Consider the following 23,637-nt stretch of genomic DNA (forward strand, 5'->3'; position numbering starts at 1 on the left):
TTTACATTTTAAATTCTACAGTCTCTATCTAATTAAAAATAAGTCCTTGATCTACAAAGGGACTTTGACACCCAAATACTTGAAGCAACCTAGCCAGATACTGGATTGAATTGCTTTGTGTTAGACACTCACATTTACCAAAATACAGGATGAGTCCCATCAGCAGACTGAGCATTGTCTATAGAAAAGCTTAGAAGAAGGACTAGTCTATAAACCTATTTACCAAAACCAAAAGTACTTCACATCATTATAAATACACAAGTATATGTGTTGAGGACTCACAGATTCAAAGTTTCTCCTGAAAAAAACCAAAATACACAACATTTTAAAAGCCATTCATTTGAAAAAGGAACTAAAAAGAGCTATGAAGCACCCATAAGGGTCATGGCATCAGGGCAATGACCAGAGCTGCAGAAGTGCAATTTTTGACAAAGAAAATAAAGTTTCAGATTAAAAAGACAGCATACAGATTGAATATGGAAAGTGGGTTTAGCATGTAGGTCATGGGATTTACAGTAAGTAGAGCAGAACAATTTTCAAGGCAGGAGTTTCAATGCCATGCCCACTTTTGCTGGTCAGTACAATCAATGTCAGCAGTATTTACTTATCTGCACTCCTAAAAAGGCTCTGGTATTCCTTACCAGCTGATGAGATGCAAAAGCAACAAGATCTCTAGGTGTGTGTGAGATGTATACAAAACAGGTGTTAAAGTCTTGGGATACTTGAACTGAAATGCAAATCCTATGGATAGATCCTACGGCTCTGAAACCATTCCAAGCACAGTCCCAGCACTTGTCTAGTTCACCACCTTCTCTAACAAGGAGGATTGGATTTTATAGGGTGAGGCAAGGGGAGGAATGCACTGCTGCTATGTCACTCTGTGTGTGAAGCTGAGCACTAAACCTCAGCAGGCACATGTTCCTGAAATTTTGCTCAGGTTCTAACAAGAGCATGTCCTGGGGATTATTCATCCTCTAACTGATATATCCTTTGGAAAACCATTGGAAGGATAAGACAGGAAGTTAATTCATTGCTGGAAACAAGTCCCTGTGTTTTCAAGCAGCAGGCAAGTATTAAAAAAAAAAAAAAAGTCAAAATATATGGTGACAGGGAGCACTGCAAAAAGAACAATACAGTTCTGTGGACTTAAGCTACCTCATGGCTTGCAAAACCAGTGGCTTTTAGAGACTGTTAATAACAGTTTGCAACACTGTGGTAAACCAAAGTCTGTAATTTGCAGTTTTTATTTTTAGAAATACTCATTGGAGCACTTTGGCATTGATGGCTATGAAAAAAGAAATAGAAAGGGGGAGGAAAGAGTCCATGCAAAATTAAAAGCCTTTCAAGTTTCCTGAAAAGACTGTTTCAGAACATGAGGTTCCCCTGTTTCTTAGGGGAAGGATAGGAGCCTCAATTCAAGGGCATAGCATATGCAAAGCACATTCAGTGTGAAATGCCTGACATTGTATCACATTCATAAAAAGCTGCTGCTAGCAAAATAGATAGCCAAATTGAAACACACAGCCCATTTCTATAAAAAACAGGGAAAGAAAACACCAGAAAAATTGATGTCAAGATGAAAAGCAGACTTTTTCCCTGCAGTCTTTACTCAACACTGTAGTCAGAATCATGCCACAAAACAACACAGTCCAGTCACAATTAACTCTGAATGGGGTCATTAAAGGCAGAAGAGACTCCTTCATAGCTTAATTTAATTGTCATTCCTGGCAACTGGAAAGCCTTTTAACATTTTTGGAATACAGATACGTTTCCAACAGTTTCTCCTCTTTGCTAAAATGCTCAAGTAGTCATTTTTGAATTGGTTTCTTTCCGGAGCTGACAAGTCCTGTCACAGTTGTTTTTGTCAAGAGGCACTGAAACCCCACTAGGTCGTTGTAGTTTTGTTTTCTGAACCATACTTATTTGTGTTCACTGTTTCACCTCGAATTGTCAGTTGTAAAATTACATGCTGTCTTAAAAATTATCCTAATATTAGCAAATGTTCCCTCCCTCAGTGCCTGTTGAAAGCCACACTGTTTGCTAATGTGACAGTGCAACTGCATCACTTTGTTTTGCTTTTTACAATTTCCTCAATTCATTAGTGTTTTCCTTGCAAATGTGCAGACATGAGCTGTGCTAAACAGCCTCCAGAAAATAATAAATAAATAAACAAGAAGTCACAAAAATTAAACCAAATATTCTCCTTTCAATTAGCACAGGGTAATTCAAAAGTCCCAGGTCTTAATTAATTTGGAGCACTGATTGTGCACCTTAACAGTGGGCTACAAGTTCAATCTGCTGGGCTGTCTATTTTCAGCAAAAGGAATGGAAAATTCAGCCCACTTCCTCACATCTTCTTTGACCTCAAGAGCAATTCAACACTGCAAAACAAGAATGGGTTAATCTCTCATCTAGGTAATATCCAATATGACATAATGTTCAACTTCAAATAAAACACAGCTCAGTCACTGGCAGCACTCACATCACTGGGTTCAAAGTTTAAAAGCATGCACAAATCCTTACAGACTCAGACTACAAGTCACTCACTCATGTACAGTCCCATCAGCAGCTTTATGTGATGTGAATATTTCTGTCTTTCATGGCTTGACAACAGCATTGCTTCTAGAAAAGCATAGAGGAACAGCATCAGAAGTCCTTATGACTGCCCAGAGACTTCAGATGACTCTATATCAGATAATAATCAACAGCCAAAGAATCAGAACATTTGGGCAGCTTTATTCTCTTTAAATTACCACTGCTTCTAAAAACACTTCCAAAAGATCTAGCACAGGAGATGTCATTATGACTCTCAAGGGTGGCTACAGAAAAAAAAAAAAAAAAAAAAAAAAAAAAAAGCCCTTTCAAGGTTGGATCTTTTATTTCTCACCACAACTACTGTGAGACTACCTGCCTTTTATTCACTGTTTGTAAAGCCAGTGTCTTAGCTGTCATGAAATAGTTTCCATTTCTCTGTCTGGGAACATTTAACGTCGCTAAGTTTTCTTCTCATTGTAATACAAAGGTTTGCACTGAAATCAGTTCTGCAATCTCTCCTCCCCTGGGTCAAATCCTGCCAAGTTCTGCCTGTTCCTCTCAAATGGCTTCTGGCATTGTGCAACAAGGCAGCACTTATTTAAGAAAAACAAGAAAGCAAAACACACTTTGAAAAACTGTGTTGCACAGTGTGGGGTGCGATTTGTCCTGCTTGTATATGCATCCTCTTCCTGATTCCTAAGCAATATGGGCATGAGTATAAACATAACAAATGTTTAGTATTTTATTTCATGTCATCCTAAAAAGTTGATGTTTTTCCCTCTAGTGCTTTTAAAAAAAACTGTACTTGGGACAATTTTAAAATTCTCTATAAACTAATAGTAGTACTAATACTACTAGTGTTAATACTGCTAATACTACTACTAATACTGATATTGATACTAGTGCGACCACTAATATTAATACTTATACTAATACCAATGCTCCAGAGCCATACTGAGCTTGATGCAGAACACACCTCCTTAGTCTGAATTCCTCCTACTTGGAGTCTCCACTGCTGTGGAGATCAAAGCATAGGCGTAACCAATCTCTTGGTAGCTCATCTGTACATAGAGTTCAGAGTAGATTTTACACCAGTTTTGCTTGCTAGAAGCCTTATTCACGGCACATCTTCCCTGTTCTGCATTGTTTCACTCTGCTTAGTCTAAATTACGTTGCATCACTCAAAAAAACTGAATGCCTAATTTGGGAGCTAATATATCTTTCGAAGTATGTAAATATTCACAGACAAATTGGCCAAGGCTGTGGTTTCACTTGCTAAGCAACACAGCAAAAACCACTGTGCTTTTTCCCCTTGAGCTATTATAGTTTCCTTCCTTTCCTTCCTGCATCTCTGATCTATTTATAAAGGCCTTTATGTGCAAATGGTATTCATCTATCATTAATTTTTTATTCCACAACAGTAGTTTTGAAGGATAACCATTAATTTAATTTCTCTTTAATATCTTGGTAGACACTGTTTTTAAAATAATGGGTTTCCATGATTTTGTAAGCTAACTCTCTCACTTCTAACTGCCCCTACACTCACCCCCTTTACAAATCTTGTAACTAAGTTATAAATAGAGAAAAAAAAAAGGTAAAAATACACAGACTGAGTTTTCACTTACTGAAAAGTAATAAAGTAATGGGTTTATTAATTATTTAAATCAATGTGAAATCTACCATGATGTAGGCATATACTATTCTCCTTTAAGTTTTGGAGGGTTTTTTGCTGTTATAAATATCTACAAGCCAAATCTAACTCAGATCAGAAAGAATCTACACAGTATTTCTGACTGATTAGTACATCTACCTTGACTATGTACCTCTGTCTGTGGCAGGTACAGCAGCTCCCTACATTCACCTGGAAAAGAATCAGAGTGAAAAGTTTGGTTATCTGGACATCCCACCTTCATATGCTACAGTAATATTTGCTGGATGTGCATTACCAAACAAATCACGATACTTTGAAAAGACAGATCCCTACTTTCTCTTGGTGTGCCACATCTTCTTTTTAGTCTGAAACATCACAAAGCAGCAACACTCACTGTCACATAGGACAGAATCTTGAAGTGAGCTTGGTCCTCTCCTGAAATAGGACAGTCTCTATGAAAGTCTCAGCACTGAAAGCAGAACACCACATCTAAATCCACAAAACTAACAAGCTACTAGGCTGAGATGGGCAGTTCTGGGTGAAGTTGTGAGAGCTCCTATCCCTGCTAAATTTCTTTTTAGGAGTATTTGCTCTCTGTGGAGTCTTGATACAGGAGCCTCCCTGGGCCAAGGTGAGGAGAGAGGAAAAGTCTCTTCCACTTTCTATTGAGCAGAGACCAGGTAGGCAGCCCAACCCCAGGAAGATGCATAGCAGGAAGAAGTACAAGATTAGTGCAGTAGATACCAAAAGAGCCACAGGAACTATGAAAGTTGGTATAATTTACCATCTGGGAGTATTTTAAAAGCCTTACTCTCATTATTCTAAGTATTACAAGACTGTTCAGTTAAGAAGCCCCTGTGTCAGGAGGGATACAGAATGAGGAGCTCTTTAAGGTGGTGCAATCACTCAGCAAGAGATTGTGTTCCCCTTGACAGCATCACAAGAGAGAGAAAGAAGATCAACAGCTCTTCCAATAACTGGACACTTCTTCTATTCCATGCAATGGAAATAGGAGAGACCATTACTGTATCAAAAATCTAGTATTCTCGGATTTTCTTTAATCTAAAACTGAATGTACTATTAAAGTGAAATATAGTATTACCAGTCCAGACCACCCCTTTTATTTCCTTTTATTTCTTTCCATCTTAAAAAGGGAAAGTTAAGAAGTGCTGAGGTACATTTCTTAAGCCATTCCATAGCTGAGAAGGGTTGAAGTGAGGCAGAAGGAAATAACCAATTCTTCACTATTTTGTTTTCTCATTGCTTAGACCACTGCTGTTTTAAAATGATGCCTCATTTCAATAATACCGTATCAAAAAAACCCCACATTAATATGGGTCCATTTCATGAAAATCCTGTGGGATGGGAACACTGTACAAACCATTGTTATAACGTATTATTACAAATTTCTGATGTTTCTAATAGAAGAATGAGATCTCTGATTAAACTTTCAGATAAAAATAATCTTTAAGCCTTTCCTTTCCGAACATAAGCCAACTAAGTTTTGAAGAATAAGTGGAGCTGTTTTCCTGTGAAATCAATATATTGTTTCTATTTCTATTTCTATTTCTATTTCTATTTATATTTATATCAATAAATACAGTTTTCTATTTCCTACATTATGATACAATCTACTGGGAAACAGCTGAGAGAGATTCAATGGCAGAAGTTAATAACCCAAGGAAATATCACATCTAAGACAGCCTATTTGTGCATGCCACAACAATGATAACCCAGTACGCTGAAGGGTGCGAAGATACAGATTAGGCACTCTGTAAATGTATTTTTTATGTGTAAAGTCTACAATTTAAAAGCTTCCTACTTATAAAGACTTAAAATAATCCTTTGGAAGGAAAAAAAAAAAAAAAAAAGAGCTTTTTTGAAGTGCTCCTTAATGCACCTGGAAAATTAGAAGTAAGAAATTAAAGAGATTTGGTACTGGCAGGAGAAGGACTAAATAATGTAACCAGATAGGTGGCAAGCTTCAAATATAACTGTAGCAGAGAACTGATGTTAGCAACAAGGGACGAATGCATGTACTTAAAAAAAATTAGACCTTGAATAAGTCTTTGAACTGATGGAAAAACCAGAGACCGTGAAGTGTTTTCTGTTCTAGAAGCCTGTTTTACTCCCTTAGTTGCAGAGGGACTGCCTCACATGCAGTGTGGACTGCATGCAGCTGAAGTGGAAGACTCTGGTAATGCAAGGCCTGATGATGACAATACATGCCCAGCAAAACTAATGATATTTCAGTGATGGTACTACACAGACAAAGGATCAAGCAGACAGTAACCTCATGGAGCTCATGCTCATCAAGTTTTTACCAAAGGTGTCACCTTGTGCTCTGGCCCATTTCAGTCCACATCAGGTTTCCTCTTAGCTAACAATAGTCAATTAACGATTTGCCCTGCATTGCTCAGCACTCAGATCCCAGTGGCATGGGAGCACCCATTTAATGTTGTCTGATGTTCCAAGCACATCTTCAGGCTCATTTCTTGAGGATTACTGAAAGCTTGGGGTCACAAAGTATAATCAAAGCTGTATTTAAAAAAGAAAAAAAAAGTTCTGATATATGATACAGCAGTTTTTGAGCAGCATTAAAGCCAGAATACAGTTGTTTCCAGCTGAAAAACAAGGAAATTTAGTAGCCTGGCCCCTGTGCTGTCTATGCCCCATGCAAAGTGCATTAGAGTAAGTGGAAAAGCTTCTCTTGAGTCTGGGGTAAGTATTTACTACAGCAGGAGGTGCTCCTGGGGCTGGGCAACTTACTTGGGTTCAGAAACATCACTCAACTCAACTCATTTCTTTTTTTTTGCACCAGCATAACAGCAATGAAGGCAATCAGAGTGAATAGCAAATGGCAATGCTTGGAGGGGACTTGGGAGTTTCTTGAAAGCTTTCTTTCCTCTCTCTGCTAATGTCTTTTATTTGAGAGTTAGTGAAAGTTGGACTATACACACCAAGAAATTTCCAGAAACAACCAAGACTGAGAGTAGGTAAGGCCACTCTTAGAGTTACACTGATTTTTAATATCTTGTTGATAAAGTCTCAGTTGCAATTTCAGTGACAGACTCAGAAACACAACTACTGTGGTTCACCTGCCTCCTTTCTCCTTCCTCCAGGCATGGGTCTTAATTCATATTCATTTAAAAGGATCTCTCTCCACTGCATACCTCCCAAACCACCACTGGTGCTGTAAAAATGAGTTGCCCTGAAAAGAACCAGAAAACCTCAATTTTGTATTGTAAGTTGTATCACCTTAATGGTTTATGAGGATGTGATTTCACTTACTTGAACAGAAATAATTTTTTTTTTATTTCTGCCAATCTGTGTTAAGAGGGTTTTAATGCCTGTTTAATGAAGCCAGGAGAAACAAAGATGTTAGTCTAGTTCTCTCCGCTTAGCTGCTTTGGTAGAATTTATATACCTCTTATAGAATTTTATCCATTAGTTTTTCAGCAGCAATATTTTTCAGTTTTACCAGAATTACAGCATATGTTAATCCTTTAAAGAAAGTCCTGTTCTTTGCAGAATGCATTACAAACAGCTTTCCTGAGGGCTTTGCCTTTTAATCACATTACAATGATTTATTTGCTTTTATCTACTTTCTCTTTGAAAACAGGTATTTAAAACTGTGTTTATAAATTTACTTAGTTATTTGTGTACTGAAAATTTTCCAATGGACTACATTATCGCTGCTTTTAAACACCAAATACTGTTCAAAAACAAAATTTTAGAAAATAACATTCCTTTATATAAAAGTGAAAGGAATATTTTGGATATGCTTTTAGGACTGCTTTTCCAACTTTTTTTTTCCCCTGGTTCTTTTTAGAGTACTATAGAGTTTAATTATATTAGGTGTTGCATTTATATGAACCTTATTTGAGTTATCATGTTATCCTGTCATTTCAATTCTCTTGGCTAGAGTACTTGGGCTGTTATCTATCATTTCACTGACTATTAGAATATTGGATACACATAGGTATTTTTTAGCTTAAACATTAAATTCAGCTGCCTACCCTGAAGGTAAAGATTTGTCTTTGATAAAAATCTGGAGCTTCCTCCAGGGACAATGGAAGGTCATGGGGAGATCTTTCAAAGGACTAAAGGCAGTAACAATTTGAGTTTCCAGTTTCAAAGAATATTCCTTTGACCCTTATCCATATAACAAACTTATAGTAAATGTGGGCAGGATAAATTTAACAAAATAAACTAAAAATATATATTTCACTGCACACAGTTGTTCCCTTGGGGTACAGGGCAAGTAAACACGCGACAGATGTTAGCCATTACTGAGGGCATGGTAATGGCATGGCAAATGGAGCAGTCTTGGAGCCTATAAACACTGCAGCTTCTACAGAGTAGGTGTGCAGCATATGCTTTCAATGCCATTCCTAGATCATTTTAAACAAGTTTTATTTCCAAAGCTGTATTTTTCATTTCAGTCACATCTCTTGTGCTAAGAGTGGAAAGCAGAGGAGGTAGGGAAAGTACTTATTTGAAGACAAAACTAGCAAGGTACCTTCTCTGTAGGCTTCCAACAGCAGCTCCACCTGTCCCTCCTCCCACTGATTTCTCTCACTGATTTTGGAAATTTTTCTGTAAAGAACACCCTGGTGATGAAAATATTTCACTCTAGAACTGTCTTACATAGATTCCAGAGCCTTGGTGAAGACTGCGTGAGGGGGTGTTGCACTTCTTGGTTTAGAACTGCAGGTTTACTTGGGAACTCCCTTTTTTTTTTTTTTTTTTTTTTTTTTTTTCCTCCAAGTTTACTCACATATATCAGGCTGGCCTAGAGTGTCAGGAAATATATTTGAAGAAGGAGAATAAATAATATAAGATTTTAAATACCATTGCTACTGAGATCACTAAGGACTCTTCTAAACAACTGTTTTGAAAACTTATTTTCCTCCTCCCAGACTTACTTGTTTCTCTCTGTTACTGCTGTTAAAAGTCCTCATAAGAGTAACATAACAGCATCCGTCAGGACTAGGTAAAAACAATCGGTGTTCAAAGCAAATCTTGATGTGAATCTGCAACATCAAAACTTTGCAGAGATATTAAAATTCATATTCTAGAAGACGTAGCTTGATCTTCTTTACTGCATCATTGGAACAGGATCTCATTTTTAAATGTTACTGAAAAATACATTAGAAATGTTTAATCTGGTTTGCTTCCTTAGTCAGGAGATTTTCATATTACATAACAGTTCGGAAGGAGCTTTTAGTTACTTATAAATATAAAACATCTACTCCAAAGCCCTTTATACATTGTTTTCAAAATTGTCTTATTTTGGCTATTTACTTGGAGTTCTTGATAGGGAAAAACACCCACATAAAATATGATAATGAAGATCAGCATAATGCATAATTTTGTGCAACTTCAGCTGATGTAAGTCAGTATGAAGCCTTGCAGCTCCTACAGTTGACAGTGGTTTACAGAAGGGTCAATATTTTCAAAATGTTTTTAACAATAGGAACCATTAGAGCATCTGAATACTGGCTGAGATTTCTAAATGTAATTGGTGTCTCTGAAAAGGTCAGTTTCTCTTTGAACAAGTTTTAAGAGCAAAATAAAAACAAAATTCTAGCAGTGTAAACCGAAAAATTCCGGATTTGCTCCAGATGGTGTGGAGGTTTGAGTTTTTCTTTAAGCAAATCTATCTTCCATTTCATAATTTAAAAACCTGGGTAAACACTAAATAAATAAGTATATATACTATTTGGAAACCATTTGTTAATATCATGTTTGAAGAGTTCTGGCAACTGTTTATGGACCTGATGAAGGTCAACAGGAAAAATATAATAAAAAGATATTTGGTGATAGTAGCTACAGGGCTCAAAGCCTCCAAACAATCAGGCTACTTATTTTCCGTAGCTAAGTAGATTTCAAATAACAACAGGTTATTTGAAATAACACAACTGATAGATTTATGAAATGAATAGATTTATTAAGTAATAGATTTATGAAATAAATAGATTTCAAATTGCAACAGGTGCCAGTTGCTGCTCAGGGACCACTTGTGCATCAGTCAGTGAGTCCAGCAGGTGTGATGGAGCCCTGCTGTCCTGGGAATGGCTGAACACCTGTCTGCCCCTGAGAACTAGGGAATGAATTTCTTATCTTGCTTTGCTTGTATGCACAGTTTTTATTTTGCTATGTTAAACTGCCTTGATCTCAACCCATGAGTTTCTCACTTTTACCCTCCCCATTCTCTCCTCATCCCACTGAGGTGAGTGAGCGGCTGTGTGGGGCTTAGTTGCCTGCTGGGATTAAACCACCACAGCCTAAGTGCAGGTAATTAAATTTGAAAGAGTGCTGTCTAAAGACACAGAAACAAAGTAGCACTAATCCAAAACTCTAGATTCATTCAGATGAAGGATTGTCAGACGTGTTTTTTTCCTTGACATGGATATTGAATATTCTGTGATGAAAATTTTTCTCACTCTCTATCAGCCAATGTAACACATGACTTCCTACTACACATCTTTCCATGCACTCTCTCACTTGGCCTCAGTGTGAAATCAAGGACTCATTGAAGATTACTTTCAATATTATTGTCACTGATGCCAAAAACAGATGTTTCAAGGAGACACAATACTCCAAACAGACTTCTACTACTGTATGAAGAGCAGTTGAAAAACAAAATTCACACAAACCAGAATCTAAAAATTTGATAGCTGCATTTAACATCCATAATGTGTTTTCAGACAACTAAATAAGTGGATTCCTTTGCAAAAGCTCTGCATTCCTGGGAGATCACATCATAGAAGAAAACATTCTATTAGGTTCCTAGTACTTTTCAAAGTAGTTCAGCAGGCGTTTAAACACACTTCTAACTTGATAAGCTTAGCCAGCATCCAAACAATTATGACTTTATCAATGTTGCTGTTCATTTCTCAGAGAAGACTCCACATACAAACACTGTTCAAGTCTCTTTTGTTATCCTCCTGCAGAGTGAATAATTTCCCAATACCAGAATTCATTCTTATCTTATAGCATTTTAAGCTGCTCTTGTTTGAGTTCAATTCTTGAAAAACTTAAATCCTGTCTAAAATACTTCCTGTGAAGTTTTTATTCTTATTACTTCAAACAACTTTTTGAATTCATATTAAAAAGTCTTTCAGGTTTGACTGAAAAGGAAAAAAAATCCTCTGAATTCAGCTGACCTTTCTTAGAATAGGAGTAATCATTTCAACTTTCTAAAGCAATATTGCATTTAAATGTTTGTTTACCCTGTGATGGAAATTACTGTTGAAATTTCTTCTGAATATAACATATTTCTACTGCAGTAGTTGTCAGCTATCAGAACCCACTGCCCAAAAAGCTTGTGGAGTATCTGTTTGTGGATATATTAAAAAGCCCAACTGGACGTGGTCCCAGATAACACGCTCTGGTTTACCATGCTCTGGGAAAGGGGTGGGACCAGTGATCTTAAGAGGGTCCTTACAGACTCAGCCATCCCACAACTCTGTGATTACATGTGAAAAAGGAACATCAAGGCTCTTCATTCATCAGAACATAATAACAAATCTTTGGAATATTTGTGTAAAAAAAACCCTAGTGAAATAAAAATGGGCATTTAAATCAAAACAAACAAACATATACAGATCTGCCTATATTCTGCATGAGATCACACTTCTGTCTGTGCAGAAGGCCCTCACAAGAAACTGGTCAAGAAACTTGCAGTCCTTTCCTCCTTTGAACCCAGGCCATAGAGGAACTATAAACTTTTCTCAATTGCATAGATGATTTTCTTGTTTGATCATTCCCTACTGACATCAAGATCTCATAGACTGATAAACAGAAATCCAAATTCCCACTCTTCTTTAGTTAAAAGGAAATCTGTAAGTTTAAGTATTTACATTGTGTATCCAAAATATTCCATGATACTATGACCTAAGAACCACTTCTACTCCCAATCTATCTCCAGCAGGTAGATTCTGAGCTGTAGCACACAGTTGCCACTTATTATCCAAAGCTACATTTTACTAGTGAAAGAAGCAATTTCTGAGTAATAAGTGAATTAGGCTATAGATCACTTTGGGCTGCTTCTGAATGACAGATATTATAAAAAAAGAATTAATTCCCACCAAATCATTAGTGACAAAACCATTATTAGCTGATGGCAGGCTGAAAGTCAAAGTGAAATGAATTGCCATCCACTTCAGTAATGCCTTTAATAAGTCACAGCCTAAAACAAAGAGCCTGTTCTGCTACATTGCATGAAAAAGGTCACATTAGCCACAGCTATAACTTGGTGTCTCCTCATGACTCAGGGCAGGTTGCAGACCCCTGCACTGCAGCACTGCCAAAGGGCATCACTGCAAGTGCAGAATCACCTTCCCAAGGATGGAGATCCTCCACAGAGCCTGCTGGATCCAAGGGGCAGCCCTTTCTCATAGTGGGAGAGCCCCTCGAGCTACCTCAGCCAGACCCTCCCCAGGCCTTCTGCCCAGTATTGTACCCAGGGAAGTAGATTAATACCCTAACAAACCAAATGTGCACTCACCATTGAACGTACATACAACATCACAAGTTTTGTCTCAACTTATCAACTTAATTGCTGAATCTCATTCCCAGAGTTTCTGATGATTTCCACTAGCCTGCCTGAAGATTTTGTCTACATGCATTAAAAGCCATCTTCATCCATAAGAGGGAACTTGACTTGTATGTGTGCATGTGCATTTTTGGGGGGTGGTGGTGGTAAGTGTATCTACCTCACTAAAAAAACAGTAATCCTGCAACTCTGCCTTAATAATCAATCAATTTAATATATTTATGTCTTCTAGCACTATTTAGAGACCCAAGATCAGTTTTTCTTATCACCATTTTATCACAAATTCCAGACCCTCCTAATTAACCATTTTGAAGCATTAAAAAAAATCTGATAAGAAAGGGTACGTTAAAATAAATAGAAAATGTTTAAATATAAGGACAGAAAAAAGGGACAGAAAGATAGAAAGGACAGGAAATACATGAAAAAGAGAAAGCATCTGTCTGAATATCCCATTCTAAATATTATAAAGTTGTGATGGAACTGCAAATATAGTTTGAATTCACCACCTAAGTCTTCCTGGAACAGAAAACATTCTACCAAAAACAATCTTTGGAATACACATTTCTCAGACTAAGAGAATCCTCTAATTTCAGCTGGCGTGCTTTCCATTGATGTATTTATGGTACTCTATTATCCAAACAGGCTGTTTGAACTTCACTCTGTTACAACCTATGACATATTCAATTTTCTGCCTTTGCTACTTTCCACATCAATGGATTTCATACTGTCTACAAGAGGATGAGGTATTTTTCTACTGCTTGCTGCAGAAGATACAGATAAAAACATGTCCTCTCTCTGAACTAATTTTCAAATGCTTCTCTCATAGTGCATACGATTTCCTTGACTTTTGTTTGCCTTTCCAGCATCCCATAACAATTGAATAATCTCTCCTGGGTTTAATGCACTACATTACAGTGAGCTCACCATTCGGAAACCAAAAGTTTTAAAACAGTCCCAAACTATGTTTACAAGTTTCAGGGGGGAAAATATCTCCAAAAGAGCTTGAACTTTTACCTCAGTTAGAATGACTAATAAGTACATTACATATGCAATTTTTACTTTTTTTTTCCAAAACTGAAATTCATATCAGAAATGTGTAATAAAACAAGGAATTTGGAGGGCATCTTGGAAAGTGTGGCACTATTTTTTATAACAGAAATCATCCTCTCTTCTCACTTATATGATTCTGAGCCTGGCAGAAGTTCCAGCATTACCCTTTCATAGAACATAATTGTAATTCACCAGAAATAAGGTGATAAAATATCTAATACATCTTCAAAACAAAAAGCAGCGATAATTTTCAAACATCCATCTTTGAAGGTAATTTTTTATACTAAGAGTTCAGGGATTTGATAGATTTTTGGTAGCTCCAGAGGCTTTATCTATAATGAACACAACAAATTAATTGTAAGATAGAAAGGACAAAGAGCAAACTATTGTGACATTTTTTCCTTGTAGAGTTCATACTTCAAGCTTTTTCTGTTGACGTCCTGTCCTGTTTGTAAAGCACTGGACAGCCAAGTAACATCATTATAAACTTCAAGTAGCACATCTGTGCTTACAGTATGGTGCAGGAAGAAGAGTAGCAGTAAAAAGAAAATCTGCCGCAAAAGAAAATCAGACACAAAGGCAGAATAAAAATACTACCATTTCACACACCATGTTATTCACTGGTTATCACAGATCTCCCATTTAGTAAACATCTCCTTGAACTGGGTCCAGAATGTTTTCACCAGTGTTTTCAGAGGGTTTTCTCATTCTGGTCAGCTTTACCTAAGAATGGAAAATTCTGCTCTGCAGCAGCAGCAAAGGCAAAACGCTTCCCTGTTTCCATGTCAGTCCAGAGTCTCCAGTTATACACCATAACCTGGAGCTCTAGACCAGGAGGAGCAGGAGCTCAACACCAATCAGATTCTGTCACTGATTTGGAACACAGATACCAGTGCTTTACAGGATAAACTTTGTTGTGTTTTATCATTGTAAGTTACGTATGACACTGAAACATAGATGGGATGGGTGAGGAGTGTGAAATGCACAATTTTAAAAGAGGACCTCAAGACACCAGCCAGTTCTTCTTCCACCACAGCCAGTTTGCACAGTAGCAAAGCACACCCACTGTGTTAGGACAGAGTCCAGAATCAGTGTCAAGTTTTATAATCAGTACATGTTCTCCAGCAATGAGCATATTACAAAAATCTACTGCTAGAGAAAGTCATTCTAAAAATGGATTGTCAAAGATAAAGATGTAGATATTCTTATTGAACTGAGTGAATGCATTTGTAAAGAAAGAGTCATTGTTGCACTGGGATACTGTTGCTTGTATAGCACATTAGCTTTAAGTTTCAATTCAGTACCTGTTTAACTACAGGCCTAATTTTAGTTCAGTGTGACTGTTCCTCTTGAAGCCATAGATTCACAGGTAGCAGCTCTGTAAAGGACTGGATGTTTCACCATGCCATCTCAAAGAACAAACACACACTGACATAGATTGGTGTGCCTTTGCACTGGCCACTGTTCTGTAGGATTATCCTGCGCTTTCACTTGTGAGGTGTGGTGTTCATGTGGAAAAGCTTGTCTGGGATAAATAAATAACCTTACCAAAAACATTCTTAGCAGTCTTAAAAGACATTTAATCCACACATTAGTAGGAAAAAAAAAAAAAAAAAAAAACGCCTTCATGCCCCTACAAACTTTAATGCCTTTTCATCAAAAGCTTGGTTTTTGCAACAACACTGCATCTCTGGGGATTTAGGCATCACACATGAATTTCACCAAGAATTAATATCACTGCTTAGGTTTTAATGTTTTAGTTCTTCCTGCATAAACCTTATCTGTGGAATGTTTGGCAGTGTTTATCAGAAAGAAAACCAACAAACCAATCCCCACCCCAAAAATAAAAACAACCTCTGCTAGTAACCTCTGCTCTTGCAGTGTCAAGGATCTTGACCTACAGATTAATGTGACAAAAATCTTCTCTCTTATTTGGATCATACTATTTTTTTTTGATTGTGAAAAACAAAATACAGATACAATCAACTAATTGTATATCCTAGTACTAAGCAGTAAAAAAGCTACTTTACAAAAGATTACTCATAAATATTTCCACTGGGAGTGAAGTGAAATCGAATTTACAAAGATCATTGGAGTTATAGCTGGTAGTTTTACAGTAAATTGCATCTGGGAGTGATCTTTGAGGAGTAAGTATGAATTTACTTTTACTTATCATCTGTGACAGCAGTTCTGCTCTTGGTGAGAAACTGCTCCCGCAAGGTTGCCTCTGCCTTTCTTGACACAGGGAGGCAAATTGGAGAATCTTCTCTTGTTCTACCTAAGAGCTGTATTCTGAGTGGCTAATTGGCTAGAAAACCCTACAGGGAATACAAATGTTAGTAAAAGAAACAAGCAAAAAAATTCCATTTAAGCCAGGACCAAGATTAGAGGGACACATGAAAATATAATTAAATAAAGACAGTAATAAGATGGGAGAATAAAGCTTATTACAGAAAGAGTAGAGAGATTAAAGTTCCCATTATTAGCATTCAGGTAGAAAATACAAGAGAAGCAAATTCTGACAGCACTCTCTTCTCCACTGCATATGAACAGCTGATGTTCCTGTGGGACTCTGGAGTGGCTGGAAATGGGCATGTCACAAACAGGACTGCAAAACACTGGGAACGGAGTTTACCAAATGCAGAATTACAAGGCATGTCAGGATTCTAACTTTGGTTATTTGCTGCATCCATTGTACAAGAATTCTCTTCACAATTTTATACCTTCAGTGCAAAAAACCTCTGTAAGGGCAGAAGTGTGGGAATGGAAAGAACTCTTGTTGGAGCAATGACAGACAACTGAGTTGTGAATTGTCATCAGCAAAGATCTACATAGGTTTACTTGCAAGTAGCACTCTGATAAGCAGCTGAGTCACGACCTGCTGTCTCATAAGTCTTCCCTTCCTTGATTATAGGAACTGGGAATAATGTCCAGGGAATAATACAACCAATAGAGAAATTCAAACACTGCTATTCTTATTCATTATGTCATTATCATATGTGTAGCTTTTTCTAAAGCAGTGATATTTTCCATTATGTAAGGGCAGGATGACTTTGATACCACACACGCTGTCCTATGGGTGATCACAAGAATGGTCCTGATATGTCTATTTCTATCATCTAAATCTTTAAAAAGGGATTCAGCTTCCCACTAATATTTTCAGAGGCTGTGTAGTTCCTAACTGTCAATGAAACACTGGGAACTAGATATATACTGAAATTTTCATTCAGCTTGGTGCTTCTTTACTTTCTGAACCAACGGACCTTGAAAAGTTGACCCCTAATCACCAATTATTTACTATGAAACAATGTGGTTAGGGTTTAAAATCGTTTGCACTTCCTCACTGATTTACATATAGTCTGGAAGCACAGTCCATTTGAATCCACACACCTAACTAAAATCTGTTACAATTCAGCTTTTTTCAGTAGGTTTAAATCCTTAACTATGGTAAATCAGTCTTTATCTCCTGTCTGACCATTCTGTAAAAAAATGTGTCATCTTTTTACTTATGTCATTACTTCCAATTTATTTGACCAGTTAATTTTAGTTGCTCTCCCAGTAAAAGGCATGCACAATCCACTCTACTGAAACAATCTATCCAAAACTAAAAAACAAAGCAGGGCTTTTAAACTTTCTACTGAACCCCAGAGTCTGTAGCTGCCTCAGCTGCCATTTCAATGATTCTGATCTCTTAAGTGTAATTTCTTTTATTATATCAGTATGGATCCAACTGGCTGCTCCTCTTTTTAACCTATTTCTTTCAACGATCACATTTAACCTCCATCAGTAAGCATTGATTATTAGTTGGAAGCAAGGGCAAAGGCAGCACATTATGATGAGAATGATAATGAGGAGAGCAATTATAATCAGTTGCAAGGAAGGTTTTGAAAGTATTTTTCCTACTTTGCCTAGGAATGCAACAGCCACGCACATCCATGATCCATTTCCAGTGGCTTCTGAATTTTAAGAATGGAACTTTATATTTCTGATTAGATTCTAGCTCAAGCTGCTGATAAGTAATACATAAATCATCATCAACATCTGTGTTGATGGGAGCACTTGTCTGAGAGGTCAGAACTCTTGCATTACTGAGAAAGCAGACAGGGACATCGCTGCTGTCACTGCTCGTGGACTGTCTACAGGTGAGAAGGCAACAAGTGGGAAGATAACAAGAAACAGCAGCCTGCTATATGCACACTTCCCTGTACCAGGCTCACTGTGGAGGCCTTATTTCACCTTATTTCATAAATGCAGTGCAAGTTATTCTCCAAGCCACCTGCAGTTTCCTGCAGATACAAAACCATTCTACAGTTTCTGACCCCATTCACTAAACATGACTGTTTTATCTAATAGCAAGCCTCCTCCAGGCAGAATTTCCTTGTTACTAAAGTGGCAAAGGAACAGCCTGACCTGTCTTATGTTGTCTTCTCACTACCACTAAGATGTGTAAAAATCTCCAGCAAAGACTTTTTTCCTGCATTGTAGAACATAGCAACCCCACATGCAGTTCAAGTGAGCCATCTGGAAATGACGGGTATGTGATAAAAAAGAGCAGACCTGCTTCAGTTCAAGAACCATTTACATTGATAAAATACAGGAGCAGGTTTAAGATGACTTTCACTTTCTCATACCGGTTCATAGCTGTCTTAAACTGAAATTCATTCATACAAGGAGTGACCGTGTTTTAGCTAAAACAGTTGGGAATAAATACATCCAAATCTGAGTTGTGTTTGCAGTAGTTCTATACAAAGCCTGTAAACGGAGCATTACTAGCATTGTCCTCAATTAATCTCATCATTCCAAACCAAAATGAAAAATAGTAATTCTCTCCAGTTTTGAGGAACATTCCACAAGCTGAGATGACATAAAGAACTTCTTCCTCAGCATCGGTGGTGCTGAAAGAGTTTGGTAAATAACTCGGTTTTTCTTTCTTGCAAATTCAACAGAGCCATGATTATATTTTCCTTTTTAAAGAAAAAGTCAGTTTGTTAAGATGTTGGGGGCAGGAGGGTTTTGGGGGTTTTAAAACCTCGCTCTGACAAATAAATCTGGACACAAACAAATGCCCAGACCAGTGGTTTATATACAGGATCAAATCTGCTTTGATTGAGGCACAAAATGAGGATTTTTCAAAAACTGAGTATGGTGAACTTGAATTTCAGCCTGGTTTATAGAAAATGAAGAGAAAGAAGAATGAGGCTGGGTACAAATCTCTTGACAGAAGCATCAGGAAACAACATTTGTTACATCTGTGTTTGCCAGGTTTACCTTAATTGGTTTATCACATGGGGCTGTTTGAAGGCTGATTGTCTTTCGTAAATTGTTAATAGAAGGCAAATCTCAGATCTCCCTCTATCTGTAGAAAACTGCTAGATTTGAATGGTTTGTATAAAAATAAGTAGTTAGATCAACTGAAGCAGCATATTGACAGAACCACTAAACAGACTGGATGGCTGAAGGAGACAGATGAAATACAAGGAAAAGAATCTGAGTGTTGAAAATGCCTAGAGGTTAGCTTAGAAACAAATATCCTTGCTGAGAATTTTCCACAAGGCTGATTTTGGTTTTTGGAACAGAGCAGCCCATAAGAAATTTGAATCAGGCAAAAAAGGAAACATTTTATTAATTTGTAAGGTCCAAGCCAAATACTATATTTCTGATAAATGATAAGGTTCCACGCTGCCCTTCACACTTTACACAGACTTGCACAAAGTGGAGTTGGGCACTAACGGTGTAAGACCACATCAGGGGTCTTTGTTGTGGACACAAATTGCTTTGACTGAGCATACCATACCATTTTTCCCCTTAAAAACATGTCACATGCAAGTTTTCTCATTGTGGAGGAAAACAGAAAAAAGAAAGGGAAAAAAAGAAGTGTCAGATGGTAGATCATATTGCTGTCACTTTCCTGGAAGCATCTCAGATTTTCTGGCAACAGGCACACTACAGTGATATGAATAGAACTTAACCATGCACAGCCTAGGGAGTTATGCAAGTGACTGTTATGCATTTACCCAGAAAGAGAATTCTTTCAGATACATCTGTTAGCAACAGTTAATGGATTGAGTAGGTGCTGAAATATCTTTGCCAAACTGTATTCATTTTACCACTTAAATAAAGTGTTAGCCAAATGAAAATCCTTTCATACTGAAGTGTTTTTGCTAAATAGCTTCCTTTCAGTAAGTCTCATAACAAATACAAATTTAATTTTTTTAAACTCTAAGAAATTATAACAGAAAAAAAAAAAAGCTAGACTTAACATGTTAAAATATGAAAAAACATTTTTCCTTAGTTTACATTTTCAATCTTTTAGAAGATTGTACAAGTGTGTTTTGATGCTAAATATCCTCTGTTAAACTGAGGAGGCTGAAGAAAATAGACATAAGAGGTTTTAATTGAGAAGGAAATAGAGTGGTTATCAGGGAACCTCACTCCCTCTTCCATCAAATGCCTATGGGTTTTTTTACTAGGGTGGATCATGGTGCACTTGAACACAGTAACAAGGAGCGATAATGGAAAAATATTTCATCACATTTGCCTCTTAGTAGATTATGACCAAAAAAAAGGAAATGAAAGGCTGAATCAGGCAAGGTTCAATTGAGGCATAACTTTGATTCAGAATTATTTAACAGTTTTATTAACCATAAAAAAGATAAATATACATACATGTGTTTAAAAATAATAACAACCATGTTATATCAACCCACATGTGATTTTAAGCAGTTAAGGGCTATAATAAGAATGGATAATGAATCTGAAAACTGTAGAAAGTGGTAAGGGAAAACAAAGTCAAATTTCTTAGAACATATGTAAATATCCAGATGTAGGTCACTGTTTTCAGCTACACAAACAAGAAGGGTACATGAAAAAAATCCTTCTTTTCTATGCAACACTGGTAAGGACTCACCTAGAAAATTATTTCGAGACCTACTTTCAAGCATGATACCAAGACAGGCACGGCCTGTCAGAAAGTTTAAAGGGAACATAAAGACATAGAGGAAGATCAGAGAAACTGGAGATCTAAAATTTACCAGTACAGACTGAATGAGCTGTGGAATGAAGAAAGAAATGTTAATTTGAAGAATAACAATTCAAAACCTTATAGTCTTCAAACATATAAAAGGCTGCTGCCATCTGTTCTCCATATTTTAAATGCGTGAGACAGCAAGGGCTATTCCAGTTCCTAAGAGTATGGAATATGAGGAACTGTAAAGTCAAAAGGCTTGAGAATCTCAGTCTTTGTAGGTTTAGCAACTGATATTGCAAGTATTCATTTGGTGTTCAGGAAGATGCAATAGATCTCTGATTTTGTACCTTACTGGACTTCTGATTTGCTGTTGCATGAGTGAGCAGTGAAGCAGAGGTTTACCAGCCTGCTGAGCTTAGGAAAGAAGGATAAGGACAAAGGAAATCCATAGGGAAATGAATGGCTTTCATAAAAGAGGCTCCTACTCCACACTCCTGCATTTGTACACTTCAGCAATGGTGAAAATTTTGTCCTGCATGCAGTTCCACATTCACAATCATTGAACAACATATCCCAAAAGCTTCACCAACAGCATTCTCTGCTTAGACCACACATAAATACATCGTATTTTCTAAATGCATTGATTTTTTTGAGGTGAAAGGCAAGATCTACACCCCAGGTGTTCTTGTGTAAAAATTCTCCCTCATGGAGGCAACTCTTCTCATCTTCATTTTTCTGAACCTTACAATTACTTTTGTGTTCATTCTGCAGTTCAAAATCAGATTTTAAACAGAGCAGACTGAATAGAATTTTTGGATAGGCATGCTAGCATTGGTAGCCTTACGTTTCTCAACTCATTCTTGTTATGATGATTCCAGGTAGCATTAACAGCTTCTTGCAGCCCTATGAGATGGATGAGAAAGCACTCTGAGACTTCAACAATTTCAACAAACTGGAAAAACAGAGGAAAGTATCTATTCCTCATGGGGGGAGGCAGATTTGAAGATGGGAATAACATGAACCAGCCTCACTTCAGAATTATTGACTATTATTTCCCATTAAATCACAGAATCACCATAGAATGGTTGAGTTGAAAGGGCACCTTGAAGATCATCTAGTTCCAATTCCCCTGTGGCGGGCAGAGACACCTTCCACTTGGTGTCTCTTCCTGCCACAGGTTTTTAAAGGCTTTTTTTAAAAGCCTTCCAGGTTTTTACCAAGCTGGCTTTGAATACTCCCAGTGATGGGGCATCTCTTCTCTGGGCAACATGTTCCAGTGCCTCACCCTTCCCACAGAAAATAATTTTTTCCTAATATCTGATCTAAACCTACTCCCTTTCAATCTGAATCCATTCCTCCTTACCCTGTCACTACATACTCTTGTAAGTAGTCTTGCCCCTTCTTTCTTGTAAGTTCCCTTTAGGACAGGAAGGTTGTGATTAGGTCATGCCTGAAGCCTTCTCTTTTCCAGGCTGAACAATCCAAAACCCTCAGCATTTTCTCGTAGTAGAGGTGCTCCAACCCTCAGATTATCTTGTTTCAACAGGCCTGTGCCCTTTCTGTGCTGCAGACCCCACAGCTGGGTGCAGCACTCCTGGTGAGGTCTCAGCAGAGCAGAGCAGAGGGGCAGAATCCCCTCCCTGGTCCTGCTCTCACAGTGCTTTGGATGCAGCCCAGGTCACGTTTGGCTTTCTGGGCTGTGAGTGCACGTGGCTGGGTCATGTCCAGCCTCTCATCCACCAGCACCCCCAACTCCTTCAGGGCAGGATCTGCTCTCCTTCTGTCCATCCCCCAGCCTGTACTGATAACAGAGGTCACCCTCACACATGCACAGCACCTGGTACATGGTCTTCTTAAACCACATGAGATTCCCATGTGCCCACTTCTCGAATGTGTTTATGTCTCTCTGGTTGGCAACCCATCCTTCGGGTGTGTCAGCTGCACATTTGCTGAGGGTGCACTCAGTTCCTCTATGTGATTAATGAAGATACCAAATAACACTGGTCCCAGTACAGATCCTTGAGGGACACCACTCATTACTGATGACTATTGGTACTCTGAGCCATTGACCACTTCCCTCTGGATGTGACCACACAAGCAATTCCAATTCCACCTAACAGTCCACCCATCACTCTCCAATTTGGAAAGAAGGATGTTATTTGGAACATGTCAAAGGCTTTACAGAAGTCCATATAAAACCAGTTTTCACACTGAAATGTTCCATTTCTCTCTATAATCAGGTCTGGTTTTTCTTGCATGCTAAGGGATTCAAAGCATGCAGATTGTACTTAAATAATTTAACTTTCATTACTTGTCAAACCAGATCCTCTATCTCTTTTGGTCTGAAGTAGATGCACTACTCCAATACTGCATACAGAGGCAGAAACCTAAAGGGAGGAAATAAATATCTCATAGTGGCTGTTTTCTGGATTTGCTTTTTATTGTTTTTGTTTTATAGATTATATTCCCAAGCACATTTTTTGAAAAGAGTGATTAGGACTATTTTATTTTTAAAGGAGTCCATAAAAAGCAGCTGATGTGTTGCACAGGACTATATCTGTCAACAGCTTTGCTCATCATCTAAAAAAAAAAATCCCATTTTTTTATATTTTGGTGCTGTAACAATTTACTCTACCTTGGTAATACATTTAAGGGACGAGATATTAGAAAGTTAAATGACAGCAGCAGTCTCTAAGAACCAATTAGGTCGAATAGCAACAGTATTTCTATGATGTGAAAAAGTGATACAACAAATATAATAAAAATACAAAACAAATATAAAAGTAGAGCATTCAATTAATTATCTGGAAAGTAGCAGTCATTATATTCCACAGGTCTTCAAGATGATTCCACCAGAATCACCAGAATCTT

At 37.5% G+C, this 23,637-nt stretch overlaps 1 protein-coding gene across 6 annotated transcripts in view; it reads right to left on the minus strand.

The window, feature by feature from the left end:
* Positions 1–23,637, minus strand: part of GABRG3 (gamma-aminobutyric acid type A receptor subunit gamma3) — a 292,012-nt gene that overhangs the window by 202,815 nt on the left and 65,560 nt on the right. Inside the window, exon 1 of one of the 6 annotated variants that reach the window (XM_063392520.1) lies at positions 2,548–3,888. The exons of the other annotated variants lie outside the window; for them this stretch is intronic. The gene's annotated coding sequence lies outside the window, so the exon portion shown is untranslated. Of the gene's footprint in view, positions 1–2,547; positions 3,889–23,637 lie in introns of those variants that run through there. 6 annotated transcript variants of the gene reach the window in all.

This window comes from Prinia subflava, chromosome 3 (genome assembly GCF_021018805.1).
Source record: "Prinia subflava isolate CZ2003 ecotype Zambia chromosome 3, Cam_Psub_1.2, whole genome shotgun sequence".
Lineage (NCBI taxonomy): Eukaryota > Metazoa > Chordata > Aves > Passeriformes > Cisticolidae > Prinia > Prinia subflava.